This window comes from Puma concolor, chromosome E4, assembly GCF_028749965.1.
Source record: "Puma concolor isolate L17-30 chromosome E4, mPumCon1.1.hap2, whole genome shotgun sequence".
Classification (NCBI taxonomy): Eukaryota; Metazoa; Chordata; class Mammalia; order Carnivora; family Felidae; genus Puma; species Puma concolor.
In genome coordinates, this window is record NC_141683.1 from 49897056 (window position 1) to 49918555 (window position 21500).

At 47.0% G+C, this 21500-nt stretch overlaps 1 long non-coding RNA gene across 2 annotated transcripts in view; it reads right to left on the bottom strand.

The window, feature by feature from the left end:
* LOC147572657 (uncharacterized) overlaps positions 1-20507 on the bottom strand; it is a 64070-nt gene extending 43563 nt beyond the window's left edge. Inside the window, exons 1-2 of one of the 2 annotated variants that reach the window (XR_015246432.1) lie at positions 20180-20507; positions 13980-14096 (exon numbers count right to left, since the gene is read on the bottom strand). This is a non-coding gene — a long non-coding RNA (uncharacterized LOC147572657). Of the gene's footprint in view, positions 1-11796; positions 12277-13979; positions 14097-20179 lie in introns of those variants that run through there. The other variant, XR_015246433.1, reaches the window with a different exon arrangement.
* Between the last annotated feature and the right edge of the window lie 993 nt (positions 20508-21500).

The window sequence follows — 21500 nt, forward strand, 5'->3', positions numbered from 1 at the left end:
CCTTGATTTCTTAATAACAATTCACAGCCTGTGCCTTACTGGTTCCCTAATCCCACTTCAGAAAGCAAGCCACCCAGGAGCCCCAACTGTGTGTCATTTTAATGTACACTCCCTCCAGTTCTGTGGTGGCCTTGAAAACCAAGAGTCTCCAATTGTAGGGGCGCCTGGGTGGCGCAGTCGGTTGAGCGTCCGACTTCAGCCAGGTCACGATCTCGCGGTCCGTGAGTTCGAGCCCCGCGTCGGGCTCAGGGCTGATGGCTCAGAGCCTGGAGCCTGTTTCCGATTCTGTGTCTCCCTCTCTCTCTGCCCCTCCCCCATTCATGCTCTGTCTCTCTCTGTCCCAAAAATAAATAAACGTTGAAAAAAAAAATTAAAAAAAAAAAAAAAAGAGTCTCCAATTGTAGTGAAAACTACAAACCTGCCAACCACGGGAGGGGACAAAACAGGATTAGAACACCTTCAAAACCTCACCCCCAGAGAACTGTTATTATTTCATCTGTCTGCTAATTTCCTGACAGGCCCCACTGACAAAACTCTCTTGATTTGGCCTATCTTGGAGCTCACTCAGTGTGAAAAACCTTTTACCCTGGTAGGTTTGTCAACAACAACTAGAGGCAACTACGTCACTTTATGCCTGAGGTGATGGATAACGGCTGGGGTAAACAGTAGGCTAACCAAAAAGTTTCAAAGGCAAATCTGTAGAATGAAACGTTTATAGGGCTTTGAAAAACTCCAACACATTCCTTGGAATCCACAGGGTCATACGCGTATGTAGCATTGTGTGAACATGTGTGTACCAACATACGTGTAATTGGGGTTCCAGAAGAAAAAGAAAGGGCAAAAGACTATCTGAAGAAATAATGGCTGAAAACTTCCCAGACAGGATGAAAAACATTAACCTACACATCAAGAAGCTCAACGAACCTCAAGTACCTCAACCATATCAAAATCAAACTGTCAAAGGAATAACCATCGTTGGCCAAGATGTGGAGAAAAGGAACCCTCGTGCACTGCTGATAGGAATGTAAAGTGGTGCAGCCGCCATGGAAAACGGTGTGGAGGTTCCTCAAAAAGTTAAAAATAGAACTGTCATATGATCCAGCAATTCCAGTTTCTGTGAAGAAAACAGAAACACTAATTTGAAAAGATATGTGCACCACTGTGTTCATTGCAGCATTAATTTTTTTTATGTTTATTTTTGAGAGACAGAGTGAGACAGAGCATGAGTGGGGGAGGAGCAGAGAGAGAGGGAGACACAGAATCTGAAGCAGGCTCCAGGCTCCAAGCTGTCAGCACAGAGCCTGACGCAGGGCTCATTCCACAAACCACAAGATCATGACCTGAGCCGAAGTCAGATGCTTAACCAACTGAGCCACCCAGGTGCCCTGTAACATTATTTACAATAGCTAAGCCATGGAAACAATTGAAGCTCCATCAGTGGATCAATGGATAAAGAAGATGTAACACACACACACACACACACACACACACACACACACACACACGTAATACTAATCAGCCATAAAAGAATGAAACTGTGCCATTTGCAACAACATGGATGGACCTCAAGGGCATTATGCTAAGTAAATCAGACAGAGAAAAACAAATGCTGGATGATCTCACTTTTATGTGGAATCTAAAAAACCCACCAAACAAAAGGAAAACCAGCTCAGAGGTACAGAGGACAGACTGGAGGTTGGGGGGTGGGCGGGGTATAGGGCTGGTACAATGAATGACTGAAGGCAGCCACAAGGTACAAACTTCCAGTTATAAACTAAATAAGTCATGGTGATATCACGTGAACCAGGGTGACAATAGTTAATAAAACTGTATTGCATATTTGAAAGTTGCTAAGTGTACATTTTTAACATCCTCATTACAAGAAAAAAATTTTTTGTAACTATGTATGGTGACAGATATTAATTAGACTTATTGTGGGGATCATTTCACAATGTATACAAATATCAAACCATTATGTTTATACCCGAAACTAATATAATGTTATGTGTCAATTATACATCAATAAAAAAATAATAATTTGACACAAATGGGAGTAGCATTACCACCCTTTGAGCATGAGTTTCCAAAAAGAGAAAAAATTACCGTAGCATTAAGTGAGACCCAGTTATTGGGGTTTATGTATATTTGCCTATATAATCCTCACAATAAATCTACTATTTATGTATTAGATACTGTCAAAAAACCAGAAATAAGAAAATTAAATCATATCACCAGATCATTAAAATAGAGTTAAATTAGGGAGAGTTTAATTAGTTTAATTAGTTTGTGCACAAAAAAACAGTTTGGAAACTGGGAGCTTTCAAACCAATGGAATGAGGCTCAGAGGATTATTAGTTTAGAACAGCTTATACAGTGAAAATACAGAGGCTGTTAAGTTTTTATAATGATTGGCTATAGCACTAGAGTTTTCCTAGTGACGGGATTGCTTAAAAGTGGTTACTTTATGCCAATTTTGGGGAACAGCTTGAGTTTCACCTATGATTTTCAGAGACATAAAAGCTAAACTAAACTAATCAAATTATGAAAAGCCAAAGGCAAAGCGAAAATCTTGAAAATAACAGGAAAGAATCAACTCATCACATAGAAAGGATCCTCAGTAAGACCAGCACTTCAACACTCCAGTTAACAGGCAGATATTGGCAGCATGGATGAAAATAATGAACCTGATACAAATGTGTGCTTTCTGTAAGGGATACACTGTAGATCCAAAGGCATAGCTGGGTTGGAAGTAAAACAATGGAAAGCAACATACCATCTAAACAGAAGGGAGCTGGGGTAACTATATTAATATCAGACAAAATACTATACTAATTAATTTTACTGTATCATACCAGTAAATGGCAAAATTGTTGCTTGAGAAAAAGAAATTCTATGATAAAAGGGTCAATCTCAAAAAAGATAAAACAATCACAAACATCTATGCACTTATAAACTGTCTCAAAATCTAAGCAAATTGACAGAATTGAAATAGATAATTCAAAAACAGCTGAAGACTTCAATATCTCGCTTTCAATAATGAATATAAAAACCAGGCAGAAAGTCAACAAGGAAACCAAAGACTTGAATAACACCATAACCCAACGAGACAGAATATATCTATCGAATACTTCACCCAGTAACAACTGAATACATATTCTTCAAGTGCACATGGATCTTTCTCCAGGAAAGACCACATGTTTCACTGTAAAACAAGTCTCAATTTTTAAATGATTAAAATCATAGGAAGTACATTCTTCAACCACAAGAGAATGAAATTAGAAACCAAGAACAGAAGGTAATTTGGGAAATTTACAAATATACAGAAATTAAATACATTCCTAAATAACCAATGGGTCAAAAAAATAACAAGGGACATTAGAATAAAAGGTTTGATATAAATGAAAATAAAACACAATATATCAAATCTTATGGGATGCAGCAGAAACTGCTTAGAAGCTGTGAATGCCTATATTAAAAAAGAAGAAAGGTCTCAAATCAATTTGCACCTTAAGAAATTAGAAAAGAAAGAGGTGCCTGGGTGGCTCAGTCGGTTGAGTGTTCATTCGACTTCGGCTCAGGTCATGATCTCATGGTTTATGGTTTCCAGCCCCGCGTCAGGCTCTGTACTGATAGCTCAGAGCCTTTAGCCTGCTTTGGATTCTGTGTCTCCCTCTCTCTCTGCACCCCCCCTCTCCACTGCCTGCACTTTGTCTCTTTCTCTCAAAATTAAACAAACATTAAAAAAAAAAAAAGAAATTAGAAAGGAAGAACAAAATCCAAAGCAAGCAGAAGAAAGCAAGCAATAAATATTAGTGTGAAAATAAATGGAATAAAGAGGAAAAATAGAAATGAAGAAAACTAAAAGTTGGGTCTTTGAAAAAAGAAAAAGAATTGACAAACTTTCAGTTACATTGACCAAGAGAAAAGAGAGAACACTCAAATTATTAAAATCAGGGAAGACGAAGGGATCACACTGACCTCACAGGAATAAAAAGGATTATAACAGAATATTATGAACAATGGTTATATCCACAAATTCGATCACCCAGATGAAACGGACAAATTCCTAGAAAGACACAACCACCAATACTGACTCAAGATGAAATAGAAAATCCGGAGCACCTGGATGATTCAGGCTGTTAAGCATCCAACTCTTTATTTCAGCTCAAGTCATGATCTCACAGTTGCGAGATAGAGCCCTGCATGAGGCTCCTCACCTAGCGTGGAACCTGCTTAAGATTCTCTCTCCCTCTGCCCCGGCTGTGTGTGCATGCTGTCTCTCTCAAAAAAAGAAAAGAAAATCTGACTAGACCTGAGCCAAGAAACTGAATTAGTAATAAAAATTTTCCCCACAAGCCCTGTACTGGATGGCTTCACTGGTGAATTCTACTAAAAGTTTATGAAGGATTGTGTTAATTCTTTCATCAACTCTTCCAAAAACACAAGAGGGAATACTTCCTAACTTAATCTAAGAGGATTTTGATACCAAAACTAGACCAAGACATCACAAGAAAAAGCTCTCAACAAAACACCAGCAAACTGAATCCAGCAACATATAAAAAGAGACGCTATTAAAGTATATTATATACTATAATAAATGCATAATGCCAGCGCATAGTAAGTACTCCATAAATGTTCATCTCTTTCCTGTTTTCCCATGATGAGTGTGACAGAATTTACTACTGTTCAGCAATCTGGTTTCCCTCTTCTATACACAGTCAATGCTCATTATTTGTGGGTTCTACACTTGAAAATGTGCCTACTTGCTACAATTTATTTGTAACCTCCAAATCAATGCTCACCCTGCCTTCATGGTCATTCGTGGACATGTGCAGAGTGGGGACAAATCTGATTTGTACCCACCTCCCCCCCCCCCCACACACACACACACTCCCTGCTGAGGTAAAACAAAGGTGTTGTTTTGCCTTCTTGTTTCAGCTCTTATACTACAGACATGTCCTTTTGGGGGGTAGTTCATGGCATTTTTTTTTCACATTTTTGTACTTTTTGTTGGTGATTTCATATTTATTTTTTATTTTTTTTAACGTTTATTTATTTTTGAGACAGACAGAGACAGAGCATGAATGGGGGAGGGTCAGAGAGAGGGAGACACACAATCCGAAACAGGCTCCAGGCTCTGAGTGGTCAGCACAGAGCCCGACGCGGGGCTTGAACTCATGGACCGCGAGATCATGACCTGAGCTGAAGTCGGCCGCTTAACCGACTGGGCCACCCACGCGCCCCGGTGATTTCATATTTAAATGGCCCCCAAGTGTAATGTTGAAATGTTTTCTAGTGTTCCTAAGCACAAGAAGGCTGTGATGTGTCTTATGGAGAAAATACATATTAAATAAGCTTCATTTAGGCATGAGTTACAGAGCTGTTAGCCATGACTCAACAATATATACTAAATAAGGTGTTAATAAATAGATGCTCACATAAAACAAGGTCATGTATTGACCACTTGATGAAAATGCTGTATCCAGAGGCTCACAGGAACCTAACCCTGTATTCCCTCCTAGAAGCAATGGCTCAATATTCTCTAATTCAGTGTTCTCAATGACTTTATAGTACCTAACTACCACAAATAACAAGAAGAGACTGTACACGTTCCCTGCTGAAATAGATCAAAACACATGGCTACGATAACTACAACTCTTTCCATCAAGAGACTATTTCCCCATTCTTTGAATCTGGGCTGACCTTGTAACTGACCTTGACCAACAGGATGTGGCAGAAGTATTGTGTGGGTTCTGGAGCTCAGGTTTAAGAGACCTTGTAGCTCTTGCCTTTGTCATCTTGGAACACCGTCCTGAGACTATCGTGTAAGGAAGTCAGTTAAGCCTCCTGGAGGATGGGAAACCATGTGGCGAAGAACCGAGGCACCCCAGCCAACAGCCAGCACCAACTGCCAGACACGTGAATCTAGGACATTAATTCAGCCCATCTGATCCTCCAGCCAAAAACAGCTGTATGAGCAAACCCGGGTAAAACCAGCAAAAGAGTTGCCCAGCCTACTTACAGAAACACGAGAAATAATAAGCTGTGTTGTTAAAAACGTAAGTCTGGGTGGTTTGTTTTACAGAAACCAGTAAGAGATACACCTGTCTGCCTAGAGTTCGGTGTGGCCATGGGACTTGTTTATGCAGATGAAATGTGACACATGTCACTTCCAGCTGGAAGCATTGACTTGCTCATCCTTGCTCTTTCCCTGTCGTGGCAATCAGGGAAGTGTGTATTGACAAGCAAGAGCAAGAAATCTGGATGGAATGTTGAGTCAACATGTGAGGACAGTTGCCCTGGATAAGTGCCCAAACCTATAGTGAGCTATAAACTTCAGTTGCATAAATCCTAAGATTGGGGGTCTGTTTTTTACTGTAGCATCTCTAGCTGATCTGACTGATACAGTAGGCATAGCAGGAATAGAGATTTCAACAGATTATGTTCTGTGCAAGATATTTTCCCTAGCTGCCCAAGAATCTCTAGACCCATCTGAGAAAGGAATTTAGGCTGACAGCTCCATGCAAAGTTAGCTTTCTGGGATTAATTTTAAATATTAATCAACCTCTTTGAATCTTACCGGTTAATTGTACAAAAGACATTCTTGGACCATGCTGGTGCTAATCTGATAGTCCTTTGGAGAACAAAGAGGTGATCCTGAACCACGTCAGTAGATATAGCATGCACAGGAGAACAGAACACTGGTCAGCTGATCTTGCTGTCTTTGCTGAGCTGTGTCCCATTATCACAGTCAAGTTCACCTTACCGCTCAACTAGCTGGCAACAATTTTCTCATGTGTCAAGTGAAATGAGAAAATGTGCCTTGAAATCTAAATGGTAGCTGATAAAAAAAAAAAAAAAAAAAAAAAAAAAACACAAAAAAACAATGGTCCTCAAAAACAGATAGGTTATTGTCATTTAAGACCTAGTTACCTTCCCTGCCTTTGATCTGTAAATGTACAACCTACACATTTGTGTATATGGATAAATATTTGCATCTTCATTTTAAATAACACATACAGCAAAAACCTAGTCACCTTTAGAGGTGGGGGCCCTGTATGGAGGTAGACACTAAGTTTGCAAACTATAGCACTGCTTTGGTCTGTGCCCCTCCCCATATTCATATGCTAAATCCTAAGGCCCACCGCGATGGTTTTAGGAGGCGGGGTCTTTGGGAAGGGATTAGGTCATGAGGGCTGGGCCCTCAAGACACGGGATAGTGTCCCTCATAATAAAAGGAGCCCACAGAGCTCCCTAGCCCCTTCCACCATGTGAGGATACAATGAGAAGTGTGTGACCTGGAAGAGGTCTTCATCCGAGCACGCTGGCACCCTGACCTCAGACTTTCAGCCTCTAGAACTATAAGAAATTATCTTCTGTTGTTTACAAGCCACCCAGTCCGTGGTATTTTGTTGTAACAGCTGAAAGGACCAAGGCAAGCACTTGGTGTGTTTCTGCACACAACACCCTTAGCTTAACAAGAAGGGACTGTGTTTACAAGTGAGGAAGGCTTTCATGCTGAGCAAGTAGGTATGGGCTTAGGTCTGGCCATCACCCATAGAGACAGAAGAGGGACTGGCACGTGAGGCAGAATGGGGCAGAGGAGATAAAATGGTGACTGACAAATTCTGGATACGTTTGAAATAATGATGAATGCCATTGTTCCATACTGTGGTCAGTGTTGTTGACTCCTTCAGATTGGTGTCACTCAACATCCGAACTTCTACCACTGGAAAAGCCAGGTGTTTCTGGCTTCCCCTATATTCACCGAGTGGGAATCATTCACTAGTTTTCCTACAGAGCAGTAATAGCTGGGCAACAGCCCCAGCCTCTGTAACAGTCTCCTGCATTTTCCACAGCTGGACTCCAGCCACATCTTCCTTCCTCAGCTACTCTGCGGTTCTGGATTTTGTGCGTCAAAGTTTGGTCTGCTGGCAAGGATTTGACTTGAGCCAAACCAAAAGAAATGGACTTAAATTTGAGTTAAAAGAGGAACGATTTGGAATTGATATAAAGGAGGAATTCTTGATAAACATCTACCTTTAGATTCAGAGACTGATGCCCTGATGACGTAGGCCAGCATTTTGTGACCTGCATGTGACTAGGAGCATTTAGGCTGCCCCTGCTTTAATCTCATGCCCAGCTAGTGCCATCCCACTTCTCTCTCTCACACACACACACACACACACACACACACACACACCCAACTCCTGAAGCACCAGTTTATAACATAAGTCCGACAGAACATTTCACAAGGAAACAAAAGGAGTAAACGGAGAACACAGAGCCACATTCCATTGCCATTGGCATCTCTGCTTTCTCCCAACGTCCTCTCTCAATCTCCTTTCCCGCCTCCCCTGCCATCGCCCCCTACTCACTCCACTCCACCCCCCAGACCTCCTCTCAAAATACCACTGCTTTGCACAGTCCCCTCAACCAGAAACCAGCAGAACAACAGTCAGCACAATAAAAGACCTGTAGTTACCCAGCCTGGCCATGATGTCTCAGGGGTGAGAGTGGGGCATAGGTACCCCCATCCCAAGGGGAGCCCCAAAACATGAGGCTGAGTTGACAGATACTGAGACCTTTCTTCTGTTCTCAACTGTGGGGCAGGTCATGGCATCCCAAGGGTCCCTCAACCAGCCAGGAAACGTGGTTTAGGCCTCCACCGAGCTAAGGGCAGGAGGCTGGCCTTGTGGTCTCGGGTTGACCCCTCACAGCTGATGGTTCTATGACTGACTTTCTTGGTGAATTAAAGAAATTGTGTTACCCAGAATACAAGCACCTGGTAGGAGCCAGGACACTTTCCCTGCAGAAGGAAGTCGCTGTGAAAACCAAGAATAAAGGGAGTAAGAACAAGCCAAAACAAATAACAGCAGTGTTTAATAGAAAATGCTTGGAACCAGAAGACACAGTTTCTTGTTTTGCCTGGCCTCAGACTGGCTGTTCTGGGCCTTGGGCAAATCAGTCAGTTTTTCTGAACTTCTGCTTCCTCCACTGGAAGATGGAGATGCCCTTTCTTCTTTGTAGGGGTTACTGGGAGCTAAAAGGAGACGATACATAGGAAAGGACATTAAGGGAGACAAAAGGCTTAGCCATGAAATGAACACGCTGACCTTGCTTCTTTTCAGCCTGATGCAAAGGCTCTAGGACACAGGAACGCCAGCTTTTCTCATGCAAGCTCTTATGGTTCCCGACATGTTGGTACTCGTGGAAAGCTTACTCATTGTTTCAAAAGAAAGCTCCTTTTATTGTGAAATTGCGAAATCCTCGCCCTAGCAAAGCATTATAGCTAACAGATCCCTGATATGAATGTCAAGACTCTCCCTAAAACAATGTCCAGGAGAGGTGGTTTCAAGGGACAGATGAGCTTGAAGGGGCACAACAGTTGGCGGTCAGAATGGAGGGAGACCTGCTAGACACATAGCCAGGCCCAAGGTCAGGAGTCCCAGAAAGAAGCCACAAGTGTCTCAAGAGGGATGGTGTGGTGCTGCAGGAAGAAGGGAAGTAAGAATAACAGCCCATCACCAGATCACACCAGAGTTTTGAAAGAGCTTATACATTCGTTTGTTTCATTGATTTCCCAAAAGGACCCTATATTGTATGCATTACGTTGACTCCCATGAAATTGTCATATCGTCTCAGAGGTTAAGTGACTTCCATGAGGTCACACAGTAAGTATTAGAGCATGGCGCAGAAATGGGACGCGGTGGTTTGCGAAGTGAGGGTATGTGAATTTCTTCCCCCGCTACTTCTCCAGGACTTTGCTTCTCACTGCCATATGTTACTAAAGACAGATGTGAGTCTAGAGGAAGGAATAAGTTGCAAATGGCATTTGGAGGTCCAATGGGGCCACAATTTCAGTGGCAAGACAAAAGAATAACATCCTTTCAAAAATCCCTGACTCCTTGTTTGTCACCGAGCCCAGCTTCGGGCATGTATCTCCCAGGACTGCTGGCCACCCCCGTCCCCTGGCCTCAGCTGCTGTTCCTCATACTCCTGAGTGAACACTGGGCTTCTGTAAGTGTTTTATCATGCCTAACACGAGGCCAAGTCTGAATAAGTGAAATGTGGGACATGAGATCTGGCTTTGCCAGGGACTACTGGAAAGGCTAGGTAACACAGCTCCAAACTGGGGAAAGAACGAACGCACCCTGGAGAGAACATCGACAAGAGGACAGGAAAGAGCCAGCACATAAATTCCCTTTCCTTCTCTCACACTCTGAAGTGTGAAGCATCCACTTGGCCCATCTGGAAGACATGCTGTGTAATCAAGCAAAAGGCTGCCTTTCTCGGTGACGCTGCGGCTAGGTTGGTAATACACCCCCTTACATGTGCTTTCCTGCCTGCCTGCCTTTTCTTCTCAGTCTGGCTGCTTTCATAACTACTGCACGTGCCAATTAAGCCTTAGCACACAAACTTTGCCCCAGATACTTTTTTCTAGGGAGTTCAGATAACCACTTTGACCCAAATCCCCATTTCCTACCTCATCTGTGGAAGGATCTCATAATCTCCATGAAGTCTTTGGGCCGAAGGCTCAGCACCTCTTCCCTTGGAGCCTAGACCCACAGTGAGGGTCGGCAGCCCTTCGGAGGTTACCATTGTGGGTGGAGCCCTAAACCAGGTGCTCTGCATGAACACAAAGCCAGCAGAAGGTAAATTTCTCAGGTGAGCTTCTGGGGCAAAATGGTTCTCTAAGGCCCCTGGTTATCACCCACGGGGATCGTCTAAAAGGACAACTCTGTAAGCAAAGAGCGGCATTAAGGTAGAATCTCCAAAATTAGGAAGGCATTTAGATCCAGAAATGATCCCTATCTGTAGAACGGACTAATGTTCCTCCGACTTCATAACGAACAGATGAAAAAGAAAAGTAACTTTTACACTTTTGTGTGTCCATCTGTTGGCTATGTCATTTGAAAAAAAATCTGGGGTCATGAAGCCCATGTGGGGTTGAGGCATTTTTAAATCCCCCCAAACAGGAGGGTTGTGGAAACATCAGGTGCTGTTGTCACCACTGAGTGAGACCAGGGCCTGGGGTCAGCCACGGTTTCTACTCTGGCTTCTTCCAAAAATCTGTCACACTTCGAATGTGGTAACTTTATCAGGCAGGGGCCATGGAGAGGCCGCGTCTGCGGCCAAGGCGCGGCTGTAACTCGAGTGTTCCCAGGGAGGGGCCCTGGCTGGTCCCCCAGCGGGGAGCTGCTGGCAGGGGGCAGAACCGGCCAGAGCCCGCAGCAGGAGACGGAGCGGGCCTCCACTGCAGGTGTGAGAGCCCACACCCTCCTGGGAAAGCACCGGGCCTGCAGTGCGGCTGCCCCCGGCCTCCTTTCCTCCCCCATCCAGCAGGAGGCCATCTTCTCAAACCCGCTCCCCCCTCTTCCTGGGGTCCATCTCCTCCCCTTCCTCTCTCTGGTGCGGCCTGGTGCCTACAGGCCTCTGCCATCCGTCGCGCACAGAGCAGCTCACACCAATCTCGTGACCTCCAGCTTTGCTTCGCCCTAATCCAGTCTAGGGACAGACAGTCGCCGTGTCAGAATCACGGGGGCGGGGCTAGTGCCGGAGTTTGAAATGCAGATTCTCAGGCCCCGCCCTAGTGAATGAGGCGCCGCGGGGTGGGGCCAGGAACAAGTAGTTTTTAACAAGCTCTCCAGGAGATTCTGCTGCAGGCTAAGCCAACCTGTCCTTGGCTGCCCATCTCACCCCGGCTTTAGGTGCTCGGCTGGGAGACCGGCTGGGGGGTGGGTGTGTCTAGACGTGCCAGGTGAGCCGGTGAGAATGGCCCACCTGAGGTCTTACCTGAGGGACCCAGACGCTGCCCGGCCTGGGAAAGAACTCTTGGCAGTGACCATGACAGACTGGACTGTGTGAGGAGGACAAGCCTCAGCGACTGGCTGAGCAATGGCTGGTAGCTGACACCAAACTGAGGCCCGGCGCGACACCTGGACCGGCCTCTCACGTGAGGGAGCTTGAGTAAGAGCGGGAAGTGCGAGCGCACCAACGCTAACGCGCATGCGCACACGCGGGCGCGCAGCACTTTCTAGAGGCCCTTTGTGGAGGGCGTCTCTCGCGCTTGGCGGAAGGGTGATCCTAGTCCCGCGAGGACTCCGGGACTCTGTGACGAGACCAGGCTGGCGGAGGCGAAGACCACATGGAAGGGCAGCAGCACCTGGGAAGGGACGAGGAGCCTCCCTGCCTTCACGTGAAGCGTGCCCCACCTCCTTCCACGTCTCACCACCGCGACTGCTTCAGGGTCCTCACCCTGTGTGCCCAGGAGCCACCCTGACCTCAGTCATTCCAGACTGAACCTACCCCCTCCACCCCGCCCCCCCCCCCCCCCCCCCCCCCCTTGCAGGGGCTGAGGCTGCGACTTCTGTGGTAGACAAGACAGTTCGTGGTGGGAGAACTTGAACCCTTGTGGGAAAACCAGAGCCGGGGCTAGAGGGAGGAGAGCAGCTGTGAAAACCTCCCAACATGCCGCATCCACTACGATAAACTAACGAGGACACCACGCACACAATACAGACAATATGTGTGAAATTTGTTCATCTTTATTAATTTCCACTAGAATGCGTAGGACGTGTTCAAGATCTTTCCCTACGTTTTATTTTATTTTTCAATGTTTATTTTGAGAGCGAGCAAGCACATGTGTGAGTGGGGGAGGGGCAGAGAGAGAGGGATAGAGAATTCCAAGCAGGCTCCATGCTGTCAGTGCAGAGCCCCAAGTGGGGCCCAGACCCAAGAACCTAACAAAACCGTGAGATCATGACCCGAGCCAAAATCAAGAGTTTGAGGTTTAACAGATGAGCTACCCAGGTGACCCCATTCCCTACATTTTAAAGGAAATCCTTGCAAATTAATTTTGCTTTGCTCCATATGTTATACACCCTAAGGCACTGTCCTTGTTCGTTTTCTCGTTTCTTTGTTTAAACATCACTCTGATTTTTTTTTTTTTTTTTTTTTTTTACAAAGAATGGTTAGCTGCTGTACTGCTCACAGGTCCCACAGCATCGCCTGGGAAAACGAGTAACTGGGATGTTGGGACAGAAAACATGCAATTGTCCTCCTGCCAGGGTCACGGAGTCCTCCCTGCCTGAGAGCCTTGCACCAAAGCTCATGCCATCTCTGCTTGCCTCCTCTTGGGTCCCACCCACGTTCAGATCCAAGGCCGGAGTCTACCGTCCTCTCTGTGGCTGTTAGAGCCTCCTCGTCCAAGCCCAGAAGGGGAGGGAGAGCTGCTGGGACCTGGCAGCCCCTCTCCCCCGCCCCACCTCCCAGGCCTCGGGGGAGTTGGGGTGTGGCCCTGATGCTGCCCACCCCCTTCTCTGGCTCCCCCCGGTGGCAGCATGTAGCTCACCTCCACAGAGAGGGGGGCGAGTGTGCCCTTCTCCAACTCTCACAGAGAAAGGCAGTCCACAGATGGGCTTCAGCCCCCCAGCAGGTCACAGAGCTCACTGTCGGACTCATCTCTTGGCCAAGAAGGTGGAGGCCGCGACTAGTCACCGCTTCATTCATCTCCTTACTCTCCTCTTCCTATAACCCCGTCTAGACAGGGTCATATTGGAAAAATGTAAATTGGTCTTCCCGCTTCCCTGCTTAAGACCTTCCGATGACTTCCCGCTCCTCTGGGAAGGGAATCCGATAAATCCGGCCATGGCTTGGAAGGCCCCATGACCTGGCCTCTGTGACTTCTACTCACTCCCCTTCTACAGTTCAGCTGTATTGGCACCTTCTTGCTTGTCCTCAAATTCATCCAGCCCCTTCCTGCCCTGGGGCCTTAGCGCTTGATCTACCTGGAGTGCTCTCCCCATGGAGCTTCCCATGGCTGGCTCCTTCCCTACTAAGAGGTCATGACTTCAGAGATGCCTTCCTAATCACCTATTTAAATAGCTCCCCTGCCTCTTCGTCACACCCATTCCCCTTAGCTTGCTTTATTTTCTTCATAGCACAGATCACCATCTGCCACTCTCACAATTACGTACCTCCTTGTTTGCAGACTGGTCCCTCTGACCAGAATGTCAGCTCCAAGAGGCCAAGGACCTGCAATCCTTGTTCATGGGTGTGTCCCCTGACCCAGCCCAGCACCTGGTACAAAATTCCTGTAAAACAAATGCTTACTGTGAACAAATGAATCCAGACCTTGAAGTGAGGTGGCTTGGGGCGGCTGGGCCATGCAGTGGCACACCCGCCTGTGTGCCACTTGGAGCCAGCAGATAACCAGAGCTCCCAGCACATGAACATCGTTTCCTGGTGACAGTGTGGGAGTCAGCCACCAAAGGCGGGTGTTCTTCTCTGCCCCGTTTCCCATTTTCTTTGTCTCCTTCAAGTTTCCAGCTTTCCTCAAATTCTCTGCCTTTCTCAGATCCCTTCTCATTCAAACCACTCTCATTCTTTTGGTTTTATAATACCTATCACACAGGTAAAGCCGTGCCCACGCTTTATTGAAAAAGCTATTAGATCTTAACCTGCCTTGTGATACACGGGTAGTTTCCTTAGTTGTTGTCAAAAGTTGGAAGTCTTTTTCTTTGGGGCTATTTACAAACCTAGTGCAGTTCCTACTTACATGAACTTGTCCTAAAACACATCTTGTAAAGTGATACAATGCATTTATACAATTCCTTTGTTAAGCAGCTCTCAAACCACGTAAAATGAGAAGTTCAAAGGAAAATAAGCTGACATTTAGATATTTAACCAATTTTCTTTTGCGTTCCCGTTCATGTTCGTCTGCAATATTATGAATTTCACACACACACAAAATTCCCTTCCACAGTATCAATTCTTAATTAAGTGAACACCATTGCTATAATTTTCTGATAAATAAAATGAGCATTTCCACACAAATTAGAAATGCCAACTTGTTAATAGCTTCCCTGAGGTTTTGTTACAAAATCATCACTGTTCCGGTCATTGTTCAGGCATAATAAATACTACACTACAATCTGGAAACAAGCATTCTCTTTGGGCAGTCGATTCCCAAGTGCGGACTGGGTGTTCCGTAAGACAGTGAGTTTCCCCCTCATTCCTATTATAATACATGACAATAGTTCATTGGCCAGAAAAATACTTGATATTATTTTAGTGAAGCTCGCCGAATTTGGATCAGCTGGGAGACGAAGCTGGCCTGAACATAATACAATTAGAAAATGTACAACCTTAAATACCAGACAGTGAAGTTTTAAGGGCACAGAGCACATTGCGCCTGTAGCTGGGTAATTTGGGCAAGGTGCCAAGGGCCTCAGCTTCTTCATCTGTGAAATGGCTGTAATACTAGTATCCGGTACTCCATAGGCCTATGGTGAGGGCCAAACGTCTGGAAGGCACTCAACCAAGGGCCCACATGTAATAAACACCTAACAGATGTTCCCTGTTGTTGTTAGGCTTAAAAGGACACTGTAATTATTGCCTGATGAGCACGAAATGCAATTTGCTACCTTTCAACAACTCAGAGTGCTCCCCAAGTCCTTCCAAGAAGAGATCCTGTTCTGTCTTCTTCAAAGAACAGATGACTCATTTATAATTCATGGCACATTCACATACCAACAATTATTGTGCTGAAGTCCTTTAAAGAGCTGATTGCTTAATTAAACCTAACATTCCCCTTGTACTCTTGTTTGTTCTCTGAGTTTTCTTAGTAAATCTTTTAAGTGTGTAGAAGAGAGTGACAGTCCAGGCTAACTGTGTGTACCTGCCCACATTTTAATGGGTGGTGCCTAAAAGGATGAAGTTGTGTGCATTTTAAATCACTATGGCAGCATACAGAACACTTACAACACATAACGCACATTTGTTTGAGACGGAGCCTTGGTACATTCTCAGTTCAGTGTCAGATGCCTTTCTCTACTACCTGCCACTACCCCCCCACCCCCTTTGCCTTAAACTCCCTCATTTAACATTACTCTCCACCTTGGAACAATCTTTGAATTCATCACAGGGGCCTGTAATTTCCACTTTGTTTTTCTTAAGTTCCTTATTCAGAACTTCCCCATGGTTTTCCTTTTAAGCTAGGCATTTCATTTCTTTGGAGACTCGTTTCTTGGCTCCAGATGGGTTTTAGCCATAGCAAGATGAGGGTTAAACACAGCATTCAGGGACTGAGCCAGCCGGGACATACCCAAGCTGCCTCCAACATGTGTGGGACCTGGAGGAAGAGTTACTGGCAGCCCGCATTCCTCCTGCCGGGAGACCTCTCCCGCCCCTCCCACTCCAAGCCAAGCCCCAGGCAACTGCTGCCCATTGATCTCATTGCTCTCTCAGAGCAACAGAGGCTGGAAAGTCCAGTTCAAATGTAGAATTCTTGGCCTCTTTGAAACTTCCATACTAGAATGTGGTGGCACCGGGAGGTGGTCCCTGGTGCCCGGTCTGCAGCCCAGCCCTCTTTTCTTCCCAGGGGAGAAGAAAGGCTCTGGGGCCATGGAACCTCTCTCGTACAGGTGTGTGGACACCCAGTTCTGCATCCCAGCAGACTCTGCGAGTGGCCGCCCCTGGCCATTCCATGGACTGGCAACATGGTCCACCCAGGGAAGATACACCTGGGATGCCAGGAAGAGGTCCTGGGTCCTGGAAAATGTTCTAGAAGGGAGGGTATGAGCTTATCCCTTGAAAGGGATCTCTTGCCTGGATCTAAAGGCAGTGCTTACTAGAATTATCATTTTCACAGAAGATGTAGTCCCTGACCCCACACTGGGTGCTGGAGAACGAAGTTTAAGCAAATATAAGAATGGATTGTTTTGAACACTGTGGAATATCCTACACATTATAAAAACTTTAGATGAGGTCAAAGACAGGAGAGAGCTTCGATGCTAGCGTTGCTACAAGAGCCTGCCTGGAGGAGGTGGGACCTAAACCGGGTCTCAAACAAAGTAGAGGAATATCTGTTATGGTTTTAATTAGAATTTAGGATGGCCTTCTTCTATGTTATTGTCAGTCTCATCATGTATTTTTCTGGGACCTTTTTAAAAGTTTTTGTCTGGAAAACCATTTGGGCAAGACCTCCGCTTTCTGCCCACCTTATTTCCAAAATGTCCAAAATGAAGACATCCTCCTTAAAGACCACCACTCCCTTCTCGCACTACAATGGTTTCTAACACGTTTAGATCAACTGTGCCACACTTGAGGGCCAAGATGGTTTCAGATGTTTCAGAAGCAAAATGTCTTGCCCGAGACAGGCTGCTTTGAATTGTGCCAACACTACTCAGGTGCTTTCCTCCCGGCCTTTCAAGTGTGGCCCAGAATTGTCCCCTTGGTCATCTGCTTGGTGTTATGACAAGTAACAAAGCAGAGTGGGAATGCTTTGGTTCTCTCTTTCTCTAAAATGCCATTCCGGGAAGCCCCGATGGTGACTTGAGACATAAATCCCAAGGCTCCGTGCAGCTGTCCTGTGGATACTTGCTTCCCCACCGGCTGGGCTTGTCCTCTGGAATGTGTGTTTATAACTATGGAGTTTATTCTTTAGTTTAGGGCATGACATGATCATTGGCTTACGCAGCTCCAGAATGAAAGCAGAGGAGGTAGGGACACAGATTTCTTGGGTCTCTAGTAAAAAAGCTGAAATCTCCATCGTGGCTTTTCAACTACGGTGGAAAGAATTTGGACCATGAATCACAACGGGCTTGGTCCCCGAACCTGCCTTCTGTCCCTCGCTGCACATGCACTTACTGAAGCTCTCAATGTCATAGGCACCCAGGCTGCCCAGGTGGGTGGCACCATATTCAGCAGGGGATTGTGACTTGGGGCCAAGTCATTGGCCTCCTGCAGCCTCCAGTTCCTCATCTGTAAGCGGGCAATCACACGGACACCTCTCAAGGATTCTGGGAAATTTAAAGAAGTGGAAACGGGACACCTGGCACTCGGGTGGTCAAAATAAATCCTTAAGAGTCCCTGTCCTGGAACCCAGCGGCTTCCTGGAAGATCTGGGTGTGTACTTCCCTTTGTGTGGTCCGCCGCGGGGTGGGGGGGGTGGGGGGGGAGAGGGGGTCCCCAGACCTCTCTGGGCTGTCCCAGAGCAAGCTCTCTGTGAGTAGCAAATAAAACTGAACCACTGTCTCTGTGGCCGTAGCAGAGATGGTTCCAGCAAGTTCAGCATCCTGCCAATGAAGAAGGAAATGCACTCTCTCCCGAAGCCTCATTAGACATTGGCAAAAACATTGCCAAATTTAACTTCAAGGTATAACTCCTGGAAAGTGACTGCAATGGACCCTCCCAGTCTTCTAGAGGGTTCCAGATGCTTGGGGAGCTCCGTTATGACCCTCCCCCAAATTCTCTCACCCCACACAGACCCCATCAGCACTCTGAGTGTTGAGAGGACATTCATTTTCCTGCACTCTCATGGACGGTTTTGGCCTTGCCCTGACTCCGTGTAATCAGGCAGCCAGGGTCTCCCAAAGTCAGAGGAAATTCTGAGCAAGGCAGGCCCTATATTTGCTGGGAAGGTAAGAGACCATTTTCCACTTCTCACGTCTCTCTCAAAGCACAGACACAATGGGTCTGTCTGGCCTAGCTCCTGCTTTCTGTCTCTGAAGGCTCCCGGCGCCAGCACTCAGCCTCCCACCTTATTAATGTTCTGTGATGATCCCCTCGTGGTGCCGTGTATCCATCTCACAGGGTTATTAGAGGACAGACACCAGCAGGGAAGGTGCTGTTGACTCACTGTCACAAACATCATCCCTGGTATTATCAGAGCAATTATAAAATATGCCTCTTAACAATACAATATCAAATGCCCAACTGAAGACTTTCAGTATGATTTATTTGTCGCCCAACCTTCTATTTTTATGATGGAAGGTTGAGCTGAGGAAAAATAAACCCCAAAGAAGTGCACTTACGTCACATTCTTCCAGGAGATAAAGAGATGTGGGCATTTCCTAATTTATTTCAAATACATACAAACATACATACATAAATCTGCCCCCCTAATTCCACGAAGAGTCTAGAAATTAGTCATTGTGATTGACAGCCCTGATATCTGCAGGTCAGGAAGCTCAGAGAATTGGGGGGGGGGAGGAGTGGGGGTGGTTTAGGCTCAGATCAAAACTCTTCCACTTAAGAAAATGGGGGTGCCTGGGTGGCTCAGTCAAGTAAGCGTCCAACTTTGAATGATAATTTTTTTTTAACGTTTATTTATTTTTGAGACAGAGAGAGACAGAGCATGAATGGGGGAGGGTCAGAGAGAGAAGGACACACAGAATCCGAAACAGGCTCCAGGATCCTAGCTGTCAGCACAGAGCCGGACGCGGGGCTCGAACTCACGGACCGAGAGATCGTGACCTGAGTCGAAGTCGGACGCTTAACCGACTGAGCCACCCAGGCGCCCCAAGCGTCCGACTTTGGCTCAGGTCATGATCTCACAGTTTGTGGGTTCGAGTCCCACGTTGGGCTCGGTGCTGACAGCTCAGACCCTGGAGCCTGCTTTGGATTCTGTGTCTCCCTCTCTCTCTCTGCCCCTCTCTCGCTTGCGCACACGCTCTCTCTCTCTCAAAAATAAATAAACGCTAAGAAAATTAAAAAAGAAGAAAAGAAAATGAAGTGGTTGCAGAATGCAGGTTCTAGAAGACTGGCTACAAAAGGAAAACTTCATTTATCATGGAGTTCATCTCACGCTGCACAAGGGTTTTGAAGCTTCCTAAGAGTCCAGGTTGATGCGAATGAAGAGCTTACCTTCTGAAGAAATCAGGTTCAACATTCCAGGGAGGTCAGAAACACAAACAAACAAAAGGAGGCCTGGGAAAACTGAGGGGCGGAGGAGGAGGGGAAGCCACATCAAGCCGGAGGCCAGGCTCAGAAAGGAAGGTGGGACTGCGGACTCCAAGCTTCTCGTGGTACAGTGGTTCCTAAAAGCTTTGGTGATATTTGTCCAAGTGCGGTCATATTTTCGTCACATTCTAGTGCCTCAGAATCCCTTTGCGGGAAAGGTGGCTTGTTAAACATGCAGACTCCTGGGTCCCATCCTCATCTTCCTGAATTAGAACCTTTAAGAATGTATCTGCATTTGACACAACTAGCCCCGGCCCAGTTGTCCTGATGTGCTCTCCAGCTCCCGATTACGCTGTCAGACAAAGAGCGTTCACCAGCCCCCTGCGGGTACCGAAGCATCCTAGGTGTTGGGAGGATGTACCAAAGAAGCAGAAGGTGGTTAGTGCCCCAAGGGGTTTACGCTGGAGGAGTCCGTAAATCCCCAGGTACTGACTTGTTCCAGGTCCACTTGCTTGCTGGCTGGTGTTCACAGGAAGCTCCAGTGCCTCAGCTTCACCGGTTTCTCTTGTCACAAGCTGAAAATCAAATTCAAACCGGGCAAATGGTTCATTGCCCAGATGTGGAGGAAGGGTCAGGACAGAAGAGGGCCATTTCCCACAGGACTCTGGGAACTCTGGAGAAAATGCCAAGCAAGGACACCTGGGGGAAGGGGGGGGGGGGGGGGAAGGGGCCGGCAGACCCGGGCCTTACCTGACAAGGTGTGTGGCGCCACTGCTCCCCACCCCCATCTCCCTCCCTCCACCCCCTACATTCTCACTGCCCCCCCCCCCCATTCCAGGTGTGTGTGGCCAAGCCCGTGGCCTTGAAACCTGCTCTGTGAGATGGGAATCCCCCAGGAGGTTCTTCCAAAGGGAAGGCCTTTGTCAGAGCCCGAGGCCTGGTGAGGCCTCAGAGGCCTGCCCGGTCCGGACTGGGCACCGGGGTCCAGGGTCGCAGATGGGGATCCCGTGGTCGGTCGGGCGCGGCCGGCACCCGGCTCCAGACAAAGTGCGGTGCCTGCGCCACCCAGTGGGCGCGGCGGGAACTGCACGCCCCCGCGATCGCGGCTCCCTCCCACGGCGGGCTGAACACCCAGACAATTAAGAACAATGCCTGGCGCCGAGCAACGCTCGGTATAATGTTGCTATCATTCTGTGCCAGGAACGAATCCACTTTTAGCAAAAGAAGAAACCGGAATGGTAGTAATGCCAACAGTGCAGACGAAGACGGTAACTTCTACTATTTCAATGGCGCTTTAAATTTCCCCAAGTGTGCATATTCTGGGCCACTGGACTTTTACAGCCGGTGGCAGAATCCAGACTATCACCAGTCGGTGTCTTGGAGTCCCGGGCTGAACATGACTGACGAACATGCATTTATTCACTGAACTGCCCCTTCCCTTTACACTTCAGCCCCTGTCACCTAGACGGAAGCCGCCCAGGGCACCGCACCCTCCCCCGGGGCAGGGCGGCTCGCTACGGTCTCAGTGCCCGTCTCTCCTGGCCTCCGAAAAGCGAAGGGGTATTTTCCGCTTAGCTGTGGGAGCAGAGAAGGGCGCAGAGAGGGGGAAGGGGGCTTGGGAAACTGGAGGGTGTTGTGCCTCGTTGCCCTGAGGGTGCTGCTTCAAGCCAGGCGCTAAAAAACACCTGAATCCACCGGGCTTGTCCTCGGGCCCACAGGCTCCTCACGCTGCGTCTGGCTGCTGTGGGAGGAGGAAGGTGGTCGTCGGCAGCCAGGGCAGAGCCCCTCCAGCGCACCTGTCCATCCCCAGGCCT